The following is a 22,303-nucleotide window of genomic DNA, read 5'->3' as shown; positions in this document are numbered from 1 at the left end:
TTTTCAATTTTTATTTATCGGTCATTCGTTATGATCGGCATTCCTTACTTCAGATCATTCATAACTTTGGATGCATTCGTATTTGTTAAGTTCACTAAGACCCCTTTCACACTGAGGCACTTTTCAGGCGTTTTAGCTCTAAAAATAGCGCCTGTAAAGTGCCTGAAAAGCTCCTCTCAAGCAACCCCAGTGTGAAATCCCCGCGTGCTCCCATATTGGGGCGGTGCGCTTGCAGGATGAGAAAAAAAGTCCTATAAGCATCATCTTTGGAGCAGTGCAGGAGTGGTGTATACACCACTCCCCAAATGCCCTGCCCATTGAAATGAATGGGCAGCGCTGTCGAAGCGCCTGCAAAGCGATTTGGCAGCACTGCAACACGGGCACTATTAACCCTTTCTTCGGTCACTAGCAAAGGTTAAAAGCACCCCGCTAACAGAAGAGTAGTGCCGCTATAACAGCAGTAAAGAGACACTAAAACTATCGGCGCTTTACCGCTAATGCCCGCACTGCCCCAGTGTAAAAGGGGTTACTTAAAGCAGTACTATTAAATTATTACTATTAAAAATATACTATTACTATAGTATACTATATTATTAAAGAGGAGGGCCGTTTAAAAAAAAAAAAGTCAGCAGCTGCAAACACTGCAGCTGCTGACTTAATCAGCCCACTTACCTGTCCAGGGCGCCCGCGATGTCGGCCGCCCGAGGCCGACCCGTCCCTCGGCTCTCGGGTCCCGGCGCCGCCATTCCTTGTAAGGGAAACAGGCAGTGGAGCCTTACGGCTTCACTGCCCGTTTCCTACTGCGCATGCGCGAGTCACGCAGCGCTTTGTGAATGGGACGCGCTGTGTTCTGGAACACACAGTTCCCAGAACACAGCGTGATCCATTACCCAGAAGACGCCGCACGGAGGAGAGAAGAAAGAAGATCTCCGCGGAGGAGGAAGAGGAAGATTAGGATTATGTGCCTAGCAACAGGCACTTCTGGTAAGTAAAAAAAAATAAAAAAATTATTTTTATTTTTTTTAGATTTTTTTGTAATTTTTAATATTTTTTTTTTTCAGGGTGGCCCTCCACTTTAAATTATATTATTACTAAAACAGTTACTTTGAATTTGAAAGGACGTTCCAATAAAAATTTAATCGAATCTATCCCAAATTAGCTGCTATGGCGCAGAGACCTGAATAGAATTACTTACTTCAGCTATTTTACCTATAATTTATTGATTTATAATAATAAATAATAATAATAATAATACTAATAATAATAATAATTAAAAACTATAATAATAGTTAATATTTTAATTATAATAGAAAATACAAATGCAAAATTATCCAAAGGTAATTGATTCATTAAACTCATAGGTTGAATAGTTTTTTGTTCTTTCGGATTTTTGTATTTTCGTGACAATTAGTTTTTCGTTTGCATTTGCCAAAAGAGTGTTTCCTAAAATTCCTAAAAATTTGGCATTGGTGGCTAGTTTCCAACCTGTCTGAACAATCACTTGATTAAACTATTGAAACTGAGGAAAACTAACAATGATATAAAAGGGGGATAAGTATATACTGTATACTCCATTAAGAAGCATTAATCAGATGAAGGGTCTTGAGTAAAGATTGAAGCGTGGACTGGTAAGCACAAATATGGACTTTTTATATTTTTTTGGGGGGGGGGGGGAGGCTTTCACATCGGAGGGCTTTCACACTGGAGCGGTGCACTAGCAGGATGGTGAAAAAAGTCCTGCTAGCCGCATCTTTGGAGCAGTGAAGGAGCGGTGTATTCACTGCTCCTAAACTGCTTCTACCCATTGAAATCAATGGGGCAACACGGCTATACCCTTTTTCACCCACTAGCAGAGGTTAAAACTGGCCTGCTAGTGGCCGCATACCGCCGCTAAAACAACGGTAAAGTGGCGCTAAATGTATCGCCGCTTTACCGCCGACACCGCTCCCGCCCCAGTGTGAAAGGGGCCTAAGACTGCACACTGAGCTGCACATGCACAACTATCAGCATGCCATTACTAAAAATTGTAGAAATGATCCTCCCTGTCCCATTCGGCAGGCAGTACCATCTGCTACGCACAACCCATTCAACCACCCAGCAATGCAATGGTGGTGCATGCGTTTAAGGGTTAAAACAGAAGGTGAGGAGGTGACATCACGCCTCTTCGCCTCCTGTCAAATGCTCTCTAAAAAGCGATCCACCGTGGATCTCTCTTCATAGGGCAATGTCAGTGTACACAAGCCCATAATGTGCTGATTGATGCAGCTCACCCACCAGGCTGGGCTGGGTCCTGGAGCAAGGACTATTTCCTAACAGCATAGTATGAAATGAAGTCCTGGACCTGGCTATGCCACCTGGCACAGGTTTTTGGATCACAAGATCGGCTGAACGCAATAACAAATCCTTTGTCAGGTGGAATCATTTCCATAGATGCTTGCCTGGAGTTCAGCTTTCAGCGATGTCGGAATCACATTAGCTATTATTCATCTAAATCCTTTTAATCCTTATTTCACATTCTTTGCTTGTTTTATTTGATCACCGTCTGCATCTTTCTTTTTTTTACATCCTTGTCTTCATTTTTGACACTTTTTCAACAAGATGCCCTGATTCTTTCAAACTACATTTAGTACGAACATATCAAGTGTTCCTCAGAAAGTTATTTTTCTTAATCATATCCTATGACTTTACATACAGGGATTGTATTTCAAAGAAAACCTAGCAAAGAATGCCATTGTGTTTAGTGATACAAAATGAAACGGAATAATTCAAAATATTAAAGAATGAGCTTCTTGATAAAAATAAAAAAATATATAATCTTTTATGTTGGTCATCAAACCTGCCTGACCCGTTCTCAGCAGCCTGCTGTCCTTAAACAATTATTCCTGTAGTCCGGTTGTTTTCCAGGAGAAAACATCTGGCAAAGCAACAGTTAAAAAGAAAGAGGAGAGGAAGATATCCTATCCCATTGTTACACCCAAGATGTCTTCCCCCAGGTAACCAGTGCATGTGCTTAGACATTGTGCCACCCTATAGGAGGCTAGAAGCATACATATCTAGCAAGGTTCCTATAGAAGTCATCAAGCAAAAAGTATTAATTGGTTTGGCTGTTGTGGGTTTTACCAAAGCTCTCCAGGAGCAGCAAGAGAAAGGAAAAGTTTAGATTTACAAACTTGCTTGATTTGCTTGGGTCTTTTAAAAGAGTTATGCTGTGTGTTATAATGCACTGCAGTAAATCTTCAAGAAAGATAAGTAAAAAGTCTGAGAATTCTCACCCAGATGTTAGTACAGTGATCTCCTCCGCTGAGCTATTGTGTTCTGAAAGGGGGGCTAAACCCCCCCCCCCACCCCCACCCACCCAAAAGACTCAGGTCAGTACTGTCTGACACTGGCTGAGAGTGCTGATCGGATGCCGATCGACAGATGTTTTACGGTTATGCCCCTTTGACAAAAGCCAGGTTTTTGGCCGACTTTTTTTCGGACAGGCTGCCGTACACACAGGATGAATGTTTGCCAGTTGAACTAGCTGATACCGGCCAATAATCAACCTATGTGTACTGGGATTTACTCTGCCTGTAACTCTAATATTTATTCTTCATGTAACCCTAACATTAACCCATTCTGTATCCCTAACACTAACTCTCCCTATATCCCTAACATTAACCCTTCCTGTTACCCCAAACGCTAACTCTTCCTATATTCCTAACACTAACCCTAACCCTGCCATTATCCCTAACACCGACCCTCTTTGTATCCCTAACACCGACCCTCTCTGTATCCCTAACACCGACCCTCTCTGTATCCCTAACACTAACCATCTCTATATCCCCAACACTAACACTTACCCTCACTATAACCATAACATTAACCCTTACTGTATCCTGAACACTAATGCCGCGTACACACAACCGGACTTTCCGGCAGACTAGGTCCAACGTTCTTCCCGATTAATTTTCGGAGGAGTTCCAATGGACTTCCGAGCGAACGGACTTGCCAACACATGAACGGACTAAGTCCATTCAAAAGTCTGTTTGTTTTGAACGTGATGATGTAAGAAGGAAGTTCAATAGCCAGTAGCCAATACTGTAGCTTCCCTTGCGTCGTATTTGGTCCGTCAGACCAGCATACAGAAGAATGGTTTTCCCGATAGGAACTGAGACCGTCGAACAGATTTGAAACATGTTCTATTTCTAGGTCCGTCTGATTTTTTAAATGAAAAACGATCGGATTAGCCCACACCTGATCGCAATGTCCGACGGACTGATTCTGTCGGAACTAGTCTGCCGGAAAGTCCGGTCGTGTGTACGCGGCATAACACTCCCTATATCCCTAACAAATCGAATCCATTGGACAATTCGACCGTGTGTGGGCTTCATCGGACCTTTGCTGCCGAAAAATCAGATGGACTTTGGATTTAAAACGTTTAAAATCTTTCCGACAGACTCGAGTCCAGTCGAAAAATCAGTTCATCTGTATGCTAGTCCAACGGATGAAAACCGACGCTAGGGCAGCTATTGGCTACTGGCTATGAACTTCCTTATTCTAGTCCGGTCGTACGTCATCATGGTCGAATCCGTCGGACTTTGGTGTGATTGTGTGTGGCCAAGTCCATTCGTTCGGAAAGTCCGTTGGAAGTACGCCGAAAGTCAGTCGGGAAGAACGTCGGACCCAGTCTGCCGGAAAGTCCGGTCGTGTGTACATGGCATAACACTAACCCTACATGTATACCTAACACCATCCCTCCCTGTATCTTAAACACCAACCCTCCCTGTAACCCTAATACTAACCCTTCCTATAACTTTAACATTAACCCTACCCGTATCCCTAACATTAACCCAACCTGTATTTCTAACCCAGGGATTCCCGGCTATGTAAATGAATGGGGCTGGTGATATCACTGGTTGTGAAGGACTTGGCAGTCCATGCACCCTCCAGCATCCTTACCAACCATTGACAGTGGGATGTTGTCTTGTAAAATAGTGGAATAATACCACTATTATACATGATATTTGGCTCCCTAATAGGTAAATGGGTGTTCGATTGCGCGCACAGCTAAGTTTTGGTCCAACCTTGTATCTGGGCTGATCCTTAAGCTCATTCTTACTCTCCAACTACCACCTAACTTAGCTCCACTCACTACTTATATGATGTCCCATCAGAGAGAGCAAAGTTGAGCCATTACTTTCTGAAGGAGGTACCAGAAGGAGTCTGAATTAGGGGAAAACATCTTAGCCCCTTCCTACATGCTGTCAACCAGTCACTGTTATTCCATCATCCCACCACCACTGCCGTCTTAAAGCAGAACTATGCTCACCTCCTCTTGGCCTTGCTGGCACTGATATCTCTGTCCAGTCTCCTGGCAGGTTCAGGATATTCAGCCATCTTGATTGGCTGAAACAGAATGATGCAACCCCCGAGCATGCTAATGCAGATCAGTGTACATTCTCAAGAAGATTGCGCACAAGCAGGTAAGGCTGCCCGTTTGCAAATTTTCATGCTCTACTGCTTTATGGACTCTGTGAGGACTTTGCTAATAAACCGTTCTTTTGGTCAAGCATCTTCACCACCAGGTAGGGAGGTGGGTGCTGAAAATGCAGAAAAAAAAAACAAGACTTGGAACCTGACGTGTCACATGACCATAGATTCATGTAAGGATTCGGGCACGTTATTTGTTTTATATTTGTTGAATTGGTGGATTAGCTAGAGGGAGGGTGGGTATAGTTTCGAAGGAGGTGCACCCTGGCTGGAGATCAGCTTTAATTACACCATTCCGTTTTCCATCTGTTTTCGGCTTCTTTCCTCAACAATTCTAACCAAGTGTTCCAACAGTTCTGAAAACACAGGTTTTTTTTTTTTTTCTTCTCTTTAATTTTTCAAAAAAAGCCAGCAGGAATAATTTTTCTGAGAATCCTTTTTTTTGACGCTACGGGTTCCTTTTTTTCATCTCCCAGTCTTTTTGCGTAAGGCGTAAGGCGTGCGGCGGCTAGAGCGTTATAATGAACGGGGTCACGGCATAGCAGTCGTGCCTGAAAGATGTGGAAATTTACTGCAAATGAGACAACAGCAGTAAATTCATTTTTATTCAAATTACTGTCATCGTGCATTACCACTTCTCCTGTAAACATTGTGCTGCAGACAGTGTGACAGCATTTTATTATTTGTGAGATTATACCATTAGGCTATTAACGTGTCACCTCCTGTTTGAAACAATGACTCAGCTTGGTAGAGAATAATGGGACAAGTTAGGGGGACAAGCTGAGGTGACAGAGAGCCGGCGCAGGGAGAGAGCAGACCGTGTCTTGAATGACAGATGGCACTAAAAGCTTCAAATCTATTCAAAAGAACATTGCACATCCAGTGTCAGGATTTTCTCACACTCGCCAGGGCTCATCAGCTAAACTAAGGTTGCCATTAAATACATTTTTGTCCTGCTCGGGAAATACTAATATGTCACATATTAAAATGAAATGCCAGCTTCTAGGTCACCTATGAATATTGCAAGGGTTTCACACTTGCTGAAATTCCTCAAAATGAGCACCAAGTCAATTGTTCTATTTAACCCCTTCCCGACTGGCACACACCAATAAACGTAGGGGGAATGGCACGAGTGGGCAAAAGGGCGTACTGGCATGTCCCCTTTAAGAACTGGCATTGTGGGCGCATGCGCCCGCTGCTTGCTCCGTGACCGCAGGTCCCGTGGACTCGATGTCCACCGGGGTGCCCACGATCGTGTCACAGAGCGGAAGAACGGGGTGATGCCTTTGTAAACATGGCATTTCCCCATTCTGCCTAGTGATATGACAGAGATCACTGCTTCCTGTCATCGAGAGCAGTGATCTCTGCCATATCACAAGGCAGAACGGGGAAATGCCATGTTTACAAAGGCATCTCACCATTCGTCCACTCGCGGGCACCCGGGAGACATCGAGTCCGCGGGACCCGTGGTCACGGAGCACGCTGTCATGTGAGTAGTAGCTCACCCCCCCACAGTTAGAATCACTCCCTAGGACACACTAGTGTTTAACCCCTTCCCTGCCAGTGTCATTTACACAGTAATCAATGCATTTTTATAGCAATGATCGCTGTATAAATGACAATGGTCTCAAAAGTGACCGATGCGTCCGCCACAATGTCGCAGTCACGATAAAAATAAACGCAGAACCCCGCCATTACTAATAAAAAAAAAAATGCCATAAAGCTATCCCCTATTTTGTAGACGCTATAACTTTTGTGCAAACCAATCAATATACGCTTATTGTAATTTTTTAAGAATACATATTGGCCTAAACTGAGGAAACAAATAGTTTTTTTTTATATATATTTGGGGGAAATTTATTATAGAAAAAAGTAAAAAAAATTAGCGTTTGGATTCCTGTCTAATCTGATCCTCCCCTTGTTAACTGACTCCAACTCATCTACTGATAGAACAGAGCATTAAGAGTCAGGCTGCACATGCTCAGTTAGGTGTGTTTTGCTAGAATTGTATTTATTTTTTTCTTGGGAGGGTGCATGTGATCAACACAGGGCCAATCAGCACTGTCCAGACAGAGGGTCAGGGATCCTGCAGCCTCATAGGACAATCAGGGAAAAATTAAAACTCCTCCTACAAGCTTTAACTAGACACTGACACAAGTCGCTGGATAGCTCTAACTGCTGATGAGAAAAACACATTTAGTGGTTTAAATTGACTAAAACTATTGCATTTCAATGTTCTGTGTACTGTGGGAGACCAGATATAGTGAGTGCAGGCTCCTGGGTTCGGTAACACTTTAACCACCCTAGCAGTGTATACTCACCTTACCTTTGCTCCTCCACAATTCTAAACAAAGTGAAAACTGGGTATTCAAGATGTGGGTGAGTGTGTGACCCACTGCCTGCCTCCAATGGGATAGTGCTAGATGTCCTATGATTGGTACTGCCACATGGGTGCGAGGAAGCTCTGACAAGCACTTAAAGTGGTAGTAAACTCTGTACTACCACTTTTTTCCTACAGGTAAGCCTATAATAAAGCTTACCTGCAGGTACTGTGAATATCTCCTAAACTTGCACTGTTTAGGAGATATTCAGATTGCATGCAGCCAATGACATCATCTGTGCATGCACTCTGAAGGTCTGGCTTACAGTGCCAGACCTTCAGAGTCATTACCGGAAATAGTGGCGTATGCGTGGGAATGATGTCATCGTGGCTCAGGCCAATCACATAGCTAGAGTTCGCAAACCTGGAGGAACATGTTAGCCCTCTCAGAGGTGACTTTACAGTGCTGGATGGTTTCATTCCAAGGTGAGTATTTCACAATGAGCTAGTATGCGGTGCATACTAGCACATTATGCCATTGCCTTTTTTTTTAAATCTGTGGTCTACAACCACTTTCAGAACTTATACAGGGTGTCCTTTCCCCAATCTCAGTTGCCAAAAACAGCTGCACTATGTGGAGAAATGTATAAACCTGGAAGGGGGAGAATTACAGTACATCCAGAAAGTATTCACAGCGCTTCACTTTTTACACATTTTGTTATGTTACAACCTTATTCCAAAGTAGTAAATTCATTATTTTGCTCAGAATTCTACAAGCAATACCCCATAATGACAACATGAAAGAAGTTTGTTTGAAATTTTTGCAAATGTCTTAGCCCTTGTACACACGGTCGGACATTCCGATGGAAAATGTCCGATCGGACCGTGTTATCGGATAATCCGACTGTGTGTGTGCTCCATCGGACTGTTTCTCTCGCATCCGACAGACAAAGTTTTAGAGCTGGGCTATAAAACTTTCCGACAACATGATCCGATCTGACTTTGTCCGATTGTGTGTAAAGAATTCCGATCGGACAAAGTGCCACGCATGCTCAGATCAAATTCCTAGACCAAAGCTATTGGCTACTAGCCTGAACGTAGTACTGTCGTAACGAAATAACGTCATCACATTACGTACGATCGGGTTTTCCGACAACTCTGTCCGACCGTGTGTATGCAACACAAGTTTCGGAAAAAAATCCATTGGACAAAATCCAACGGATTTTGTTGTCGGAATGTCCGACCGTGTGTACAAGGGCTTAAAAATAAACAACAAAAAAATCACATGTACATGAGTATTCACAGCCTTTGCCATGACACTCAAATTTGAGCTCAGGTACATCCTGTTTCCACTGATTATCCTTAAGATGTTTCTACAACTTGATTGGAGTCCACCTGTGCTAAATTCAGTTGATTGGACATGATTTGGAAAGGCACACACCTGTCTATATAAGGTCCCACAGTTAGTGCATGTAAGAGCACAAACCAAGCCATAAAGTCCAAAGAATTGTCTGTAGCCCTCCGAGACAGAATTGTATTGACACAGTAGTGTGAAACGCACTTGCTGTTGTTCCTAGAGCTGTCTGCGCATGTATCATCCTTGTTTTATTAATGATTTTTCAATAAAGATGGACCTTTAATGCTGAAAGTGCCATCATCTCATTTGTCTACAATAATTGCATGGAGGCACAGATCAGGGGAAGGGTACAAAAACATATCTGCAGCACTGAAGGTCCCAATGAGCACAGTGGCCTCCATCATCCATAAATGGAAGAATTTTGGAACCACCAGGACTCTTCCTAGAGCAGGCCGACTGGCCAAACTGACCGATTGGGGGAGAAGGACCTTAGTCAGGGAGCTCCAGCGTTTCTCAGCGGAGAGAGCAGGACCTTCCAGAAGAACAACCATAATTTCTGCTCTCCACCAATCAGGCCTGTATGGTAGAGTGGTCAGACGGAAGTCACTTCTTAGTAAAAGGCACATGAGAGTTCTCAGTAATTGGTGCCAAAGGTGCTTCAACAAATTAAGGCTGTGAATACTTATGTACATGGTATTTTTTTTGTTTTTAATAAATGTACAAATATTTCAAACCAACTTCTTTCACATTGTCATTACAGGACATTGTTTGTAGAATTTTGAGGACAATAAGGAATTTAATCCATTTTGGAATAAGGCTGTAACATAACGAAATGCGGAAAAAGTGAAGCGCTGTCCGGATGCACTCTAAGTTAACCCTTAAAAGTAATCCCTACATGGATTTGAGAACAAAGGGAAATGTCACTTTAAAGCCAAATTTAAAGCATCTCTAAAGCCAAGAACAAAAACTGCGTGTCGAGGCTTACCCTGCCCTTAACCTTTTGCTACCTATGTGCAGGGGCAAAGAGATTGGGCTTTAACGCCCACATGCTGCATCCAAGGTTTTTGTGTTGTGCACTCCCAGCACAGTGACCAAGCTGTTAAACACAGCTCAGCAGGGAAGGCTCCCAATCATGTAAATACTGTGACAGCCAATCACAATGTTCCCATGATCGGGCATTCATTGAGAGAGCGCAAAGTGTTCTTTGAATGCTGCCCATGCTGAGCTAATGACCTCCTGTGTTCAGTTAGCAGCAGGGCAGCCTTTCAGCATGGGACCAGGAAGATAGAGGCAATCACTGTAGTAGTGGTACCTACTGCATTGATTTCCTGTTTCCAAAGTGGTCAGCCACGTTCATTATCTCCCAAAAGTGAGTACACCCCTCACTTTTTTTTAAATATTTTATTATATCGTTCCATGTGACAACACTGAAGAAACAACACTTTGCTACAATGTAAAGTAGTGAGTGTACAGCTTGTATAACAGTATACATTTTCTGTCCTCTCAAAATAATTCAACACACAGCCATTAATGTCCAAACCGCTGGCAACCAAAGTGAGTACACCCCTATAAGATGATTGCCAAGACCCTGAAACTGAGCAGTTCTCCACTCAGAACAGGCCTTGTCATGGTCAACCAGAGAAGTTGAGTACTCATGCTCCACGCCATATCTAGAATTTGTCTTTGGGAAATAGAGGCATGAGTGCTGCCAGCATTGCTGCAGAGGATGAAGGGGTGGGGGGTCACCCTTTCAGTGCTCAAACCATATGCCATACACTGCATCAAATTGGTCTGCAAGGCTGTCGTCCCGGAAGGAAGCCTATTCCAGAAAGATAATGCACAAGAAAGTTTGCCGAAGACAAGCAGACTAAGGACATGGATGTCCTGTGGTCTGATGAGACCAAGATAAACTTATTTGGTTCAGGTGGTGTCAAGCATGTGTGGTGGCAACCAGATGAGGAGTACAAAGACAAGTGTGTCTTGCCTACAGTCAAGCAGGGTAGTGGGAGTGTCATGTCTGGGGCTGCATAACTGCTGCCAACACTGGAGAGCTACAGTTTCTTGAGGGAACCATGAATGCCAACATATACTGTGACATACTGAAGTACAGCATGATCCCTTCCCTTTGGAGACTAGGCAGCAGGGCATTATTCCAACATGATAATGACCCCAAACATACCTCCAAGACGACCACTGCCTTGCTAAAGAAGCTTATGGTAAAGGTGATGGACTGGTCAAGCATGTCTCTAGACCTAAACCCTATTAAGCATCTGTGGGGCACCCTCAAACAGAAGGTGAAGGAGTGCAAGGTCTCTAAACCAGCTCTGGGATGTCATCATGGAGGAGGGATCCAGTGGCAACCTGTGAAGCTCTGGTGAACTCCATGCACAAGAGAGTTAAGACAGTGCTGGAAAATAGTGGGGGCCACACAAAATATTGACACTTTGGGCACAATTTGGGCATTTTCACTTAGGGGTGTACTCACTTTTGTTGCCAGTGGTTAAAACATTAATGGCTGTGTGTTGAGTTATTTTGAGGGGACAGCAAATTTACACTGTTATACAAGCTGTACACTCACTACTTTACATTGTAGCAGTGTAATTTCTTCAGTGTTGTCACATGAAAAGATATAATAAAATATTTACAAAAATGTGAGGGGTGTACTCACTTTTGTGAGATACTATGTGTGTCAGAGTCAGGCTCCTGCTACTTAACGAGCAGCTCTTTTCTTTCAGTGCTCAGAAGCTGTTCGGCTGTTGGTTTATTACCAGCCACTCGTTGTTACCACAGCGACTCACCTGGTTACCATTAACCTGCCTCATTATTCCAGCCTACTGCCAGTCCCTTTTTGCTATCGAAGAATCTTAGCTGATTTCCTCCTTGCCCCTGTGTGGTCTATGATCCCTAGGTGCTTTCCTTTCTTTGCTCCTGCGTATGACTTGGATTGGCTGACTTCCTTTACAATTCCTGTTCCTTATTTTTGCTCCTGACTACGCTGACTTCTGGTTTCCTGACCCCGGCTCATTTGATTACCTGCTCTGGCACCCAAACCCTGGCTTCTGTTTTTTTACTATGTTTCTGAACTGTATTATTTTGTCATTTCACTAGGTGTGATTTTTAACTGCACTTTCTGTGTCCGTCTGGTTTATGGTTCCTGACAGTATGGCACATACATATGTAGCGCCGGCTCCTGACGTGCACAAGCTATGTGATTTTTTCAATTTAATATTCCTAAAATTACAGTAGGGTTTTAGGGCTGATTATGCCAAATTATGATTTCAGTGCCAGTCTAGCTGGATTGCACTGGGCTCTCCTTGACCACAGGTGTCACTGTCACTGCTGGCAAGTGTGAGAATGCAGTTTAGCTAGGCACATTGAGTGCCATTCTTTCTCGGAACCAGCCCAGTGGGTGTGTCATCCTGATGTGCATTCTGGGAAAGGGTATTTAAGGTACTGAGATCACGTGCTTCTGGGTTCCGGTCCAAAAGATCTTTCTGTCTGTTTGGTCCTGGTCCTCCTCACCAGCCCCCATGGCCCTCATGGCCTGGGGTGGGGATCCACCCAATTTCGAGCCTCGGGGCTGGATAGCCCGACGCAAACTAAATCAGAGGAGGATTCAAAGGTGGTCCGGTGCCGTCTCGTCTGTGGAGAGGCCCAGCAATGGGATGAAGCACCCAGGGGAGGATTCTTCGGGAGAAGGCCATACATAAGGCTGGCGTCTCAGAAGGAGCCTGGAGGCTCAGTTGAAGGACACTAAATGGATCTACATTCATACAGTATCGCCAGACCGGCTGCGAGATACTGGTACCGTTTGATAGCTCTCTAAATTTACTAACGTCCCTCAGTTACATTCAAGTCTGTGGCAGAGACTTTGTTCAAGTGTTCTACATTCGAGTCTGTGGCAAAGGCTTTGCTTTACTTAAACACTCTGCTAGGCCTAGTGAGAGGAGGTCTATCTGGTAGCTATGAGAATCCAGTTGTGAACGGTGATTCTCTGGATTTCTATAGTGAGAGACTTTCTATCTATTGCAGTTCCAAGAGTATCTGAACTTTTTACCTAAACCCTCTACCCTTCATTGTCTACCTTTTCAAATAAATATCCTAGAAAGTGGATCCAGTGTCAGTTTCTACAATTCTTTGGGCCATGTACCTCGGCAAACCTCTAGATGCACACGAGGTCAAGAAGCTTAGTGCTACACATACTATGTAAAAACTGGCATTCTTTTAATATGAAAAAGTAAATCTGTTACTAGGTCTACTTTAAAGTGATATTAAAGGATTTAAAAAAAAATAACAAACGTGTTATACTTACTTGTTTTGTGCAGTGGTTTTGCATAGAGTAGCCCCAATCGTCCTCTTCTCAGGTCCCTTGCTGGTGCTCTTGGTCATGCCCTCCTGCCAAGTGCCCCCACAGCAAGCAGCTTGCTGTGAGGGCACCCAAGCAGGCTTTCTCCTGAACCACCGCTCTGCGTGTCCATTCATGCACAGAGCCACGGCTCGGCTCTGCCATAACCCTCTCTCTCCACTCATTGGCTCACTGGCTGTGATTGACAGCAGAGGGAACCAATGGCTCCAGCTGCTGTCTCAGCCAATGAGGAGGAAGAGTTGAGGTTCTCATTTCTCATGCACATCACTGGATCAGGATGAGGCTCAGGTAAGTATTAGGGGGACTGGAGGGGGCTGCTGCACAGAAAAGGGTGTTTACCATTATGCATAGAATGCATGAAGGTAAAAAAAAAACTTGAGCCTTTAGAACCACTTTAATTGATGAATTTAGAAAGTCCCTTTAAAACAGGTTAAAATTTCTGGAAAATGCATGGTCTTGAGAATGAAAAAAGTAGAATGCTTCATGTATTGCACTTCTACATTGCTTTATTTATTCTCTTGCTTTTAAAACCTTTAGTGTTTTCTGATACACTGTTTAAAACCTCTCCAGGTCTACTCAGCCATGCGTGTCGACAGGCCGGACAGGCAAGATCTATACCATTCATGTTCCAGTACTATAGAACGTCTCTCTTTCCTGACAGGAAATCTGTAAGCTGTCCTATAGGTATTATCAGTGGATCCTCTGGAGGCCGCTAATGATTAAATTTTTATATTTGCTGGGCTTCAAAGATGCTGGATGTGAAAAGGCAGTCCAAAACTTAGCATGATACACAGATCACATTGTATCAAATGGATTACTAGTGGAAAATTGTATAATGTATCTGACAACTCCTGTTTCATAAGCGTAATATACTGCGCTGCACTTTCCCCTTAATCATTTGCTGTGTGAAGTTTACCATGTTGAAAGTTTTAGTAACTTACTGGATTGTATAGCTGCAGAAAAAAAATGGCAAAATAAATAAATAAATAAAAGTAATAAGGTTTTGCGATGGTGCATCTGGATACAAACTTTAATAGAGTTACAAAGAGGTTCTAGTAACCTCTGATCCAACTGCCAAGTTTCTGCTAGGCCTGGAATGGTGTTTAGAATCTCTGGCACAGGAGGTGTTAGTATCACTATGAGAATAATCACCAGGACATAATGTAGGCAAGTGGAATTAGGCTTAGATCCCTTTAAGGGTTGCTTGTCCTTTCTTTGAAGGACTACTTGGAATCCCTTTATAATATGGGTGGAGTTGGGGCTTTGAGTCTTGCTGACCAGGGAATCTTAGCCCTTGTACACACGGTCGGACATTCCGATGGACAATGTCCAATAGGACCGTATTGTTGGATAATCCGACAGTGTGTGGGCTCCATCGGACTGTTTCCGTCAGAGTATCCGACGGACCAAGTTTTCCAGCTGGGCTATAAAAATTTCCGACAACATGATCCGATCGGACTTTGTCTGATCACGTGTAGAGAATTCCGATCGGACAAAGTGCCACGCATGCTCAGATCAAATTCCTAGACCAAAGCTATTGGCTACTAGCCTGAATGTAGTCCCGTCCTAACGAAATAACGTCATCACGTTAAGTACGATCGGATTTTCTGACAACTTTGTCCGACTGTGTGTATGCAACAGTTTCGGACAAAATCCGTCGGACAAGATCCGACGGATTTGGTTGTCAGAATGTCTGATCGTGTGTACAAGGGCTTAGGATGAGGAAGACCTGCTGGCAGTTCTCTTGCTCAACCCCATTGGGGATGAGGATGCGGGGGGGTTCCCCGCACTGAACAGCTTAGGGGGGGAAGAGAGTCCCACCTGGCAATGGAACAGAATGCTATAAGGGACAGGAAGCCAGGAGTTGGAGAGGTTGTTTGGGGAGAAGCTACCGCTGCCAGAGCTGGGCAAAGGTTCTTCCAAATTCAGACCACGTACTGAGGGACCAGATCATTACTAGTATGAAGGCAGGTCCAGTTCAGAGAGCCCTTCAGAAGAAAGATAAGGTGTAACCTACCATTTGCTTTCACAACACAGTGGTTGCATGTGAACAAGAAGAGGCGGATCAAGCCTGCAAATCTCAAAGAGGATGCCCCGGCACCTTCACCCCTGTTAGCCATGCAAACAGTGCTAATGCACCTAGCTCAGGATATAGCCAACTTGAAACAGGAAGTAGATTCCATTAAAAGGGCAAGAACCCATTATGCAGGCCCCCTGAAGAAGACTGAAAATGCTGGCAATGTAGACGCTATGGACATCCAACTACTGACTTCCGGGGCAGAGGGACAACCCCCAGGGCAGACAACACAAAGTCTCAACAGGTCTGAAGGCATGGCACCAAGCCCAGTTGTTTCCATCCTAGTCAGAGGTCCCAGGTTTAATTGGCACTGGGTCACAAAATACGATCTCTATGTGCAAAGATTTGGAGCTCAGGAACAGCCCTCCGAGCAGCCAATAATCTACCTATCCTGGGCAAATGCATCACCTGGGTGAGGATACAAATCGAGGACCAGGTGGTAGAGTGAGTCCGAGTAGTCATGGCCAAGTTAACCCCACAATGCTCGTAGTGCTGGACATGAACATAGCATAGGAGAGATACAAATACAGAGAGCTAAGGTTGCTGCGCACCCCAAATAATCTGATATGGGAAGGTTCCCCCAAGAGTGTTTTTTTAGCAGCAAAATAAGTAAGTAGCAAAAAATTCAAAGAATTATTGAATTTAATATATAAAATGTATTTATTTGTTGGCACGGGGGTATACCCATGAGGGGCAAATATTAAAACATGAAATATACATAGCATTATACAGCAAACATGTCAATAAATCCACATCCTGTAGTTTAAATAATGACCACTAATTGAATACTCCACACTGGGAGATGCCACAGGTAATCTCCCTCTGATCTGCCGGTGTGCAGAATTGTCTGGTGGTTCTCTTTGGAATACTCGGCTAGGAGGTCCCACCATATGTATATAGGTATAGACTTTTGTGACAACTATTTTATGCCACTGCGTTCATTCATGCATTTTTTCCACTTGACATGCTAAACTTAGTCTCTTTTACAGCAAAATGCATCCTCTGAAGAAGACCCTAATGAATCGGGTCGAAACGTGTCAGTTTTGTCTTTATTGACATGTTTGCTGTATAATGCTATGCATATTTCATGTTTTCATATTTGCACCTCATGGTTATACCCCCGTGCCGAGCTCATGTCTTAACTTTCATATTATATTATATGCCAACAAATAAATACATTTTATCTATTAAATACAATAATTCTTCAAATTTTTTGCTACTTCCTTACTTTGCTGCTAAAAAAACCCTCTTGGGGGAACCTTCCCATATCAGCCAGAACACCCAGCACTGGGGTACAAGAGCATTGGGAGCAGATGCCTAAGGCCAAACAGTTGGTGCTGGACAGGCACAAAGAGATACCTTCTGATCCCGTTCTGGAAGAGCTGCCACTGCGACCAGGGGACAGGGTGTTGGTAAAGAACACCAAACAGACCAGAGGAAGCAAGCTGGAGCCTAAGTGGGACTGCACCCCATACAGTATGGTGGGGCAGCCTTTCCCACCTACCCTGGTCGATGACCTGGTCTCGTAGGGGTCTGACTTCTTGAAAAAGAGACTGCATCTAAACATGCTGAGATCCTGTGTGCTGGGTGATGACTGCTCCATTAGGCATAGCGATGCCCAGGAGCGGTTTGATGCTGTGGATTTTCCCTCAGTGCAAGAAGCTTCAAATGACTGGTTCCTGCCACTAATCATACTCGAGTCTCTGGCCTCCCAAAACCTAGAGCCTGACGACCTCACTGATGAATCCTGGATTGCCCGTCCACCCCATTCAGTACCACAGTTGATGTTGTGTTGCCATGTTGTGATGCCGAGGACAGAATCTGTTAAAGAAGGAGTAGTGTAGGCAGAAGCAGTGCACTTTCTCCACTGCAGCTAGCGCTCATCCACAGTAGCCTTGTAGCTGGAGAGGAAGTCAAGAGGAACACAGTTCCTCAACGGTTTCCTGTGTCACTGTAGAAGCAATCCAGGTGGATGCTACTGCCTCATGTGACTTTGGCAGCCATCTTGGGTTAGTCAGAGCCAATTTAATGCCTTGGCACATCACACTTTTGCATGGAAGGTAATGCTCATAAGGTGAAATATCAACACAACTCTGGTGTTACTGAGACTCACCAGCTAACATGTTTCCAGGGACAAATCCTTTAGTTCTGATGAAGAGGGTTCAACCCTGGAAAGGTGTTAGCTGGTGAGTCTCAACAACATTAGGGTTGTGTTGATACTTTCACCTTATGAGGGTTACCCTGCCACTCAGGTCTGGTCTGTAATGCACTAGCCTATGGATATAGTTTGCACTCATAACTGTTCCTGTTCTAATATAGTTATATATGGTAATGCACTAAGCCTTTGCATCCCTTCTTTTTGTATCCCTATTAACAAACTGTTGTCACCCAAGGACTGGAAGAGGGAATAGTTGCTTGTGGGAGAGGGGAACATTTTGCTGCCATTGAGAACCAACGCTGGGGGTTATTATTTTATTGCCACTAACTACCAAGGCTGAGGGAGGGCAGGACAATTTTAATTTCTACAGACGTCCAGTCCTGCGGGGGGGGGGGGGGGGAGGGTGTCGGGGCCTGGGCTTGAACCTGGGACCCTTACTGTGTCTGGCAATGGCTTTTCTCACTGAGCTACCTGAGGTGCTGGACAGCACCCTATCTGATCCATTGGACAACTCTACCTTGTTCCTTGACTTCTGCTGAACCTTGAACGTTTTGCTCCTCTCATGAACTTCCTGATTTAAGAAATGTCTCTGCCCTTCCTGTTTGCCAGAATATAGTGCTCTCTTCAGCCAGTATCTCGCTCTTGCCTTCCCTGCTGCTGTGCATATTGTGCAACCACTCGTTATCGACCCTTGCCTTGTTCCTTGACTACGCTTCTGCCTGATCCCAACCTGCAACTACCCATTACTGACCTTTGACTTGTTTTACTGACTACACTTCTGTTTGATCCTTACCTATTAGATCTCAGCTTGCTCACCTCCTGGTGGGGCGATTCTGAGGATCGCAACCTAGTAGTAACATGCAGGAAAATCCATTTCCACCATCAGGAGCTCTTGTGAACACCGGTTAGTACTTAGACTCCACACCTCAGGTGACTCCTTGTCATCTGCCAGAATGATTGCCTTTGTACCTATCCTGCTGGTTGGTGGTAGTCATGCAACTGCTATAGCAACTGGTCTTCGAGCCTGACCCCTGATCGTGACAGGGGAACTTTTTTTCACTGCCACTAACCACCATGCTTTCCCTGACAGTCTAATTATGGTGTTAATGCTGGGAAGAGATCAAACTGAACAGCTTAACTGCTGTAAAAAAAAAAGTGAGTGCATGTGTGCTGTGAGTACATGAGTGCTGTAAGCACACGAGTGCTGTGAGTACATAGGTGCTGTGAATATACGAGTGCTGTGAGTGCACATGTGCTGCAAGTACCTGTGTATTGTATTGTTGAGTACCTGTGTATTGTTGGATATTAGTGTCAGGAAGCTAGTTGTCAGTTAATTTGGACAGTGTATAATACCCAATCTCCATTAAATTAGTGGGTACGATGCCCGGCGGGTGTGAAGATGCGACTCTGTGTATATCTTACGGCATGTATGCGGTCCTTGATCATCCGATCAAGGACGAATACTGCTGTGAAAAATGTAAGCACATTGTTTCCCTGGAATCTAAGGAAGCAACTGTCAACACTGAGAAGTCCCTCCATACTAAAGGAGAGATGGGATTGTACCAGGCAGGTGCCAGTAGGGGGATGGAGATAAAGAGGAGAGGTCACCAGAGAAGAGTAGATGGGTGACAGTCGGGAAGGGTAGAGGGGAAAGTGCCAGGGAGGCAAGTCCTGGGCTGGAACATCCCAATTAGTATGCCCCATTGCGTCACATTGTTGAAACTATTTAGGGACCAGCATTGCTGGAGCAGAGTGACGGCCCTAACTGCCGGAGGAATAACTCCTCCAGTGAGGGTGGGTATAAAGTCAAGGGAAAGGAAAGACAGATTCTGGTGGTAGGGGACTAAGTTCTTAGAAGAACAGAGAGGGCAATCTCTCACAAAGACCTGAAGTGCCAAACTGTATGTTGTCTACTCAGGTTCGGCACATCATGGATCTGGTGGGAGGGGCAGGGGAAGACCGGGCTGTCATGGTGCACAATGGCACCATTGGCAAAGTTAGAGGAAGATGGATTGTCCTAAAAAACGATTTTAGGGACTTAGGAGCTAAATTGAGGAAAAGAACCTCCAAGGTAGTATTCTCAAAAATACTACTGGCACCTTGAGCCACACCAGAAAGGCAGAGGGAGATTAGGGAAGTAAACCAGTGGCTGGGGAGGTGGTGTAGAAAGGAGTGGTTTGGGTTCCTGGAGAACTGGGCCAACTTCTCAGTCGGTTACCAGCTCTTTAGCAGGGATGGACTGCACGTAAATGGAGAAGATGGCCGATAAGTTAGAGGGGCTTACTAGGCGATCGGGGGGGAGGGTCCAGAGGTAGAGCTAGTCAGCGCAGAACAAATTTCAGAGGGTATTAGTGGTAGGTTGACTAAAGCAACTAAAGTACATTATGAAGTCCTATTTGCAACCTCAGAACACCCAATAGGGAGATAGTATGCGTGCAGTATAAACTACGTGGCATGTTCACCAATGGCAGGAGTCTGGCGGACGAGATGGGAGAACTAGAGCTACTGTTGTACGAGGAGGATTTCGTTTTTGTAGGAATTTCAGAGACTTGGTTCAACAGATCTTATGATTGGCTGGCAACCATATCGCAGGGATAGAGAGGGTAAAAAAGTAGGAGGGGTATGCCTGTATATCAAAAATGATGTACAAGTAAATGTGAGAGACGACATCACTAATGGAGCAAGGGAGGAGGTGGAATCCTTATTAGTAGAGCTACAAAAGGAGGAAACTTAGGGGAAAGTAATACTGGGCGTATGCCATAGGCCCCCTAACCAGAGGGAGGAGGGGGAGGCGGACCTCCTATCACAATTTGGATTAGCGGCAAGAATGGGAAGTGTCATTATAATGGGGATTTTAATTATCCAGACATAGACTGGGCGGAAGGAACCGTATATTCATCTAAAGCTCGCCATTTGCTAAATGTCTTGCAGGACAATTTCATGGGTCAGATCGTAAATGCACCAACAAGAAAAAAAGCGTTACTAGATCTACTGATTAGCAACAATACAGACCTGATCACGGATGTGGAAATACAGGCAATTTAGGAAACAGTGACCACAGGTCAATTGGTTTCAGTATAAATCCCACAAATAGGAAACATAAGGGGAATACAAAGACACTGAATTTCAAAAGCGCCAACTTCCCTATACTACGGTCCTTGCTAGAAGATACTAAATGGGATAAAATGAAGGATGGAGAGATGGTGAAGGTATTGAATTTATTCTTCTCCTCAGTCTTCACAAGGGAAACAGGGGGGGGGGGGGGGGATTCAGTAACCGAAACTGCAATGTTTATCCTCATGACACGTCACAGGAAGCACCCTCAAGGCTAACAGAGGATAGAATTAGAAATTGACTTGAAAAACCTAACATTAACCACTTTCAGACCGGACCATTTTGCTGGTAAATGACCAGAGGTCTTTTTACACTTTGGCACTGCGCTGCTTTAACTGGTAATTGCGCGGTCATGCAATGTTGTACCCAAACAAAATTTGCGTCCTTTTCTTCCCACAAATAGAGCTTTCTTTTGATGGTATTTGATTGCCTCTGCGATTTTTATTTTTTGCGATATAAACGTAAAAAGACCGCAAATTTTGAAAAAAAATGATATTTTCTACTTTTTGTTATTAGAAAAATCCAATAAACTCAATTTTAGTCATACATTTAGGCCAAAATGTATTCAGCCACATGTCTTTGGTAAAAAAAAAGTCAATAATTGTATATTTATTGGTTTGCGCAAAAGTTGTCACATCTACAAACTAAGGTACGTTTTCTGGAATTTACGCAGCTTTTAGTTTACGACTGCCTATCTCATTTCTTGAGGTGCTAAAATGGCAGGGCAGTACAAAACCCCCCCAAATGACCCCATTTTGGAAAGTAGACCCCCTAAGGAAATTGATAAGAGGCATGTTGAGCCCATTGAATATTTTATTTTTTTGCCTCAAGCGATTGAATAATGACAAAAAAAAATTTTTTATTTTTTTTTACACAAAGTTGTCACTAAATGATATATTGCTCACACATGCTATGGGCATATGTGAAATGACACCCCAAAATAAATTCTGCTGCTTCTCCTGAGTATGGGGATACCACATATGTGGGACTTTTTGGGAGCCTAGCCGCGTACGGGGCCCCGAAAACCAAGCACCGCCTTCAGGCTTTCTAAGGGCGTAAATTTTTGAGTTCACTTCTCACTACCTATTACAGTTTTGAAGGCCATAAAATGCCAAGATGGCACAAAACCCCCACAAATGACCCCATTTTAGAAAGTAGACACCCCAAGCTATTTGCTGAGAGGCATGTTGAGTTCATGGAATATTTTATATTTTGCCACAAGTTGCGGGAAAATTACAAACTTTTTTTTTTTTTTTTTTTTTTTAACAAAGTTGTCACTAAATGATATATTGCTCATGCATGCCATGGGCATATGTGAAATGACACCCCAAAATAAATTCTGCTGCTTCTCCTGAGTACGAGGATACCACATATGTGGGACTTTTTGGGAGCCTAGCCGCGTACGGGGCCCCGAAAACCAAGCACCGCCTTCAGGCTTT

Source organism: Lithobates pipiens, unplaced genomic scaffold (assembly GCF_037356315.1).
Source record: "Lithobates pipiens isolate NorthernLeopardFrog02 unplaced genomic scaffold, aLitPip1_a1.2 Scaffold_25, whole genome shotgun sequence".
Lineage (NCBI taxonomy): Eukaryota > Metazoa > Chordata > Amphibia > Anura > Ranidae > Lithobates > Lithobates pipiens.
Note: the sequence above shows the minus strand (reverse complement) of the source record.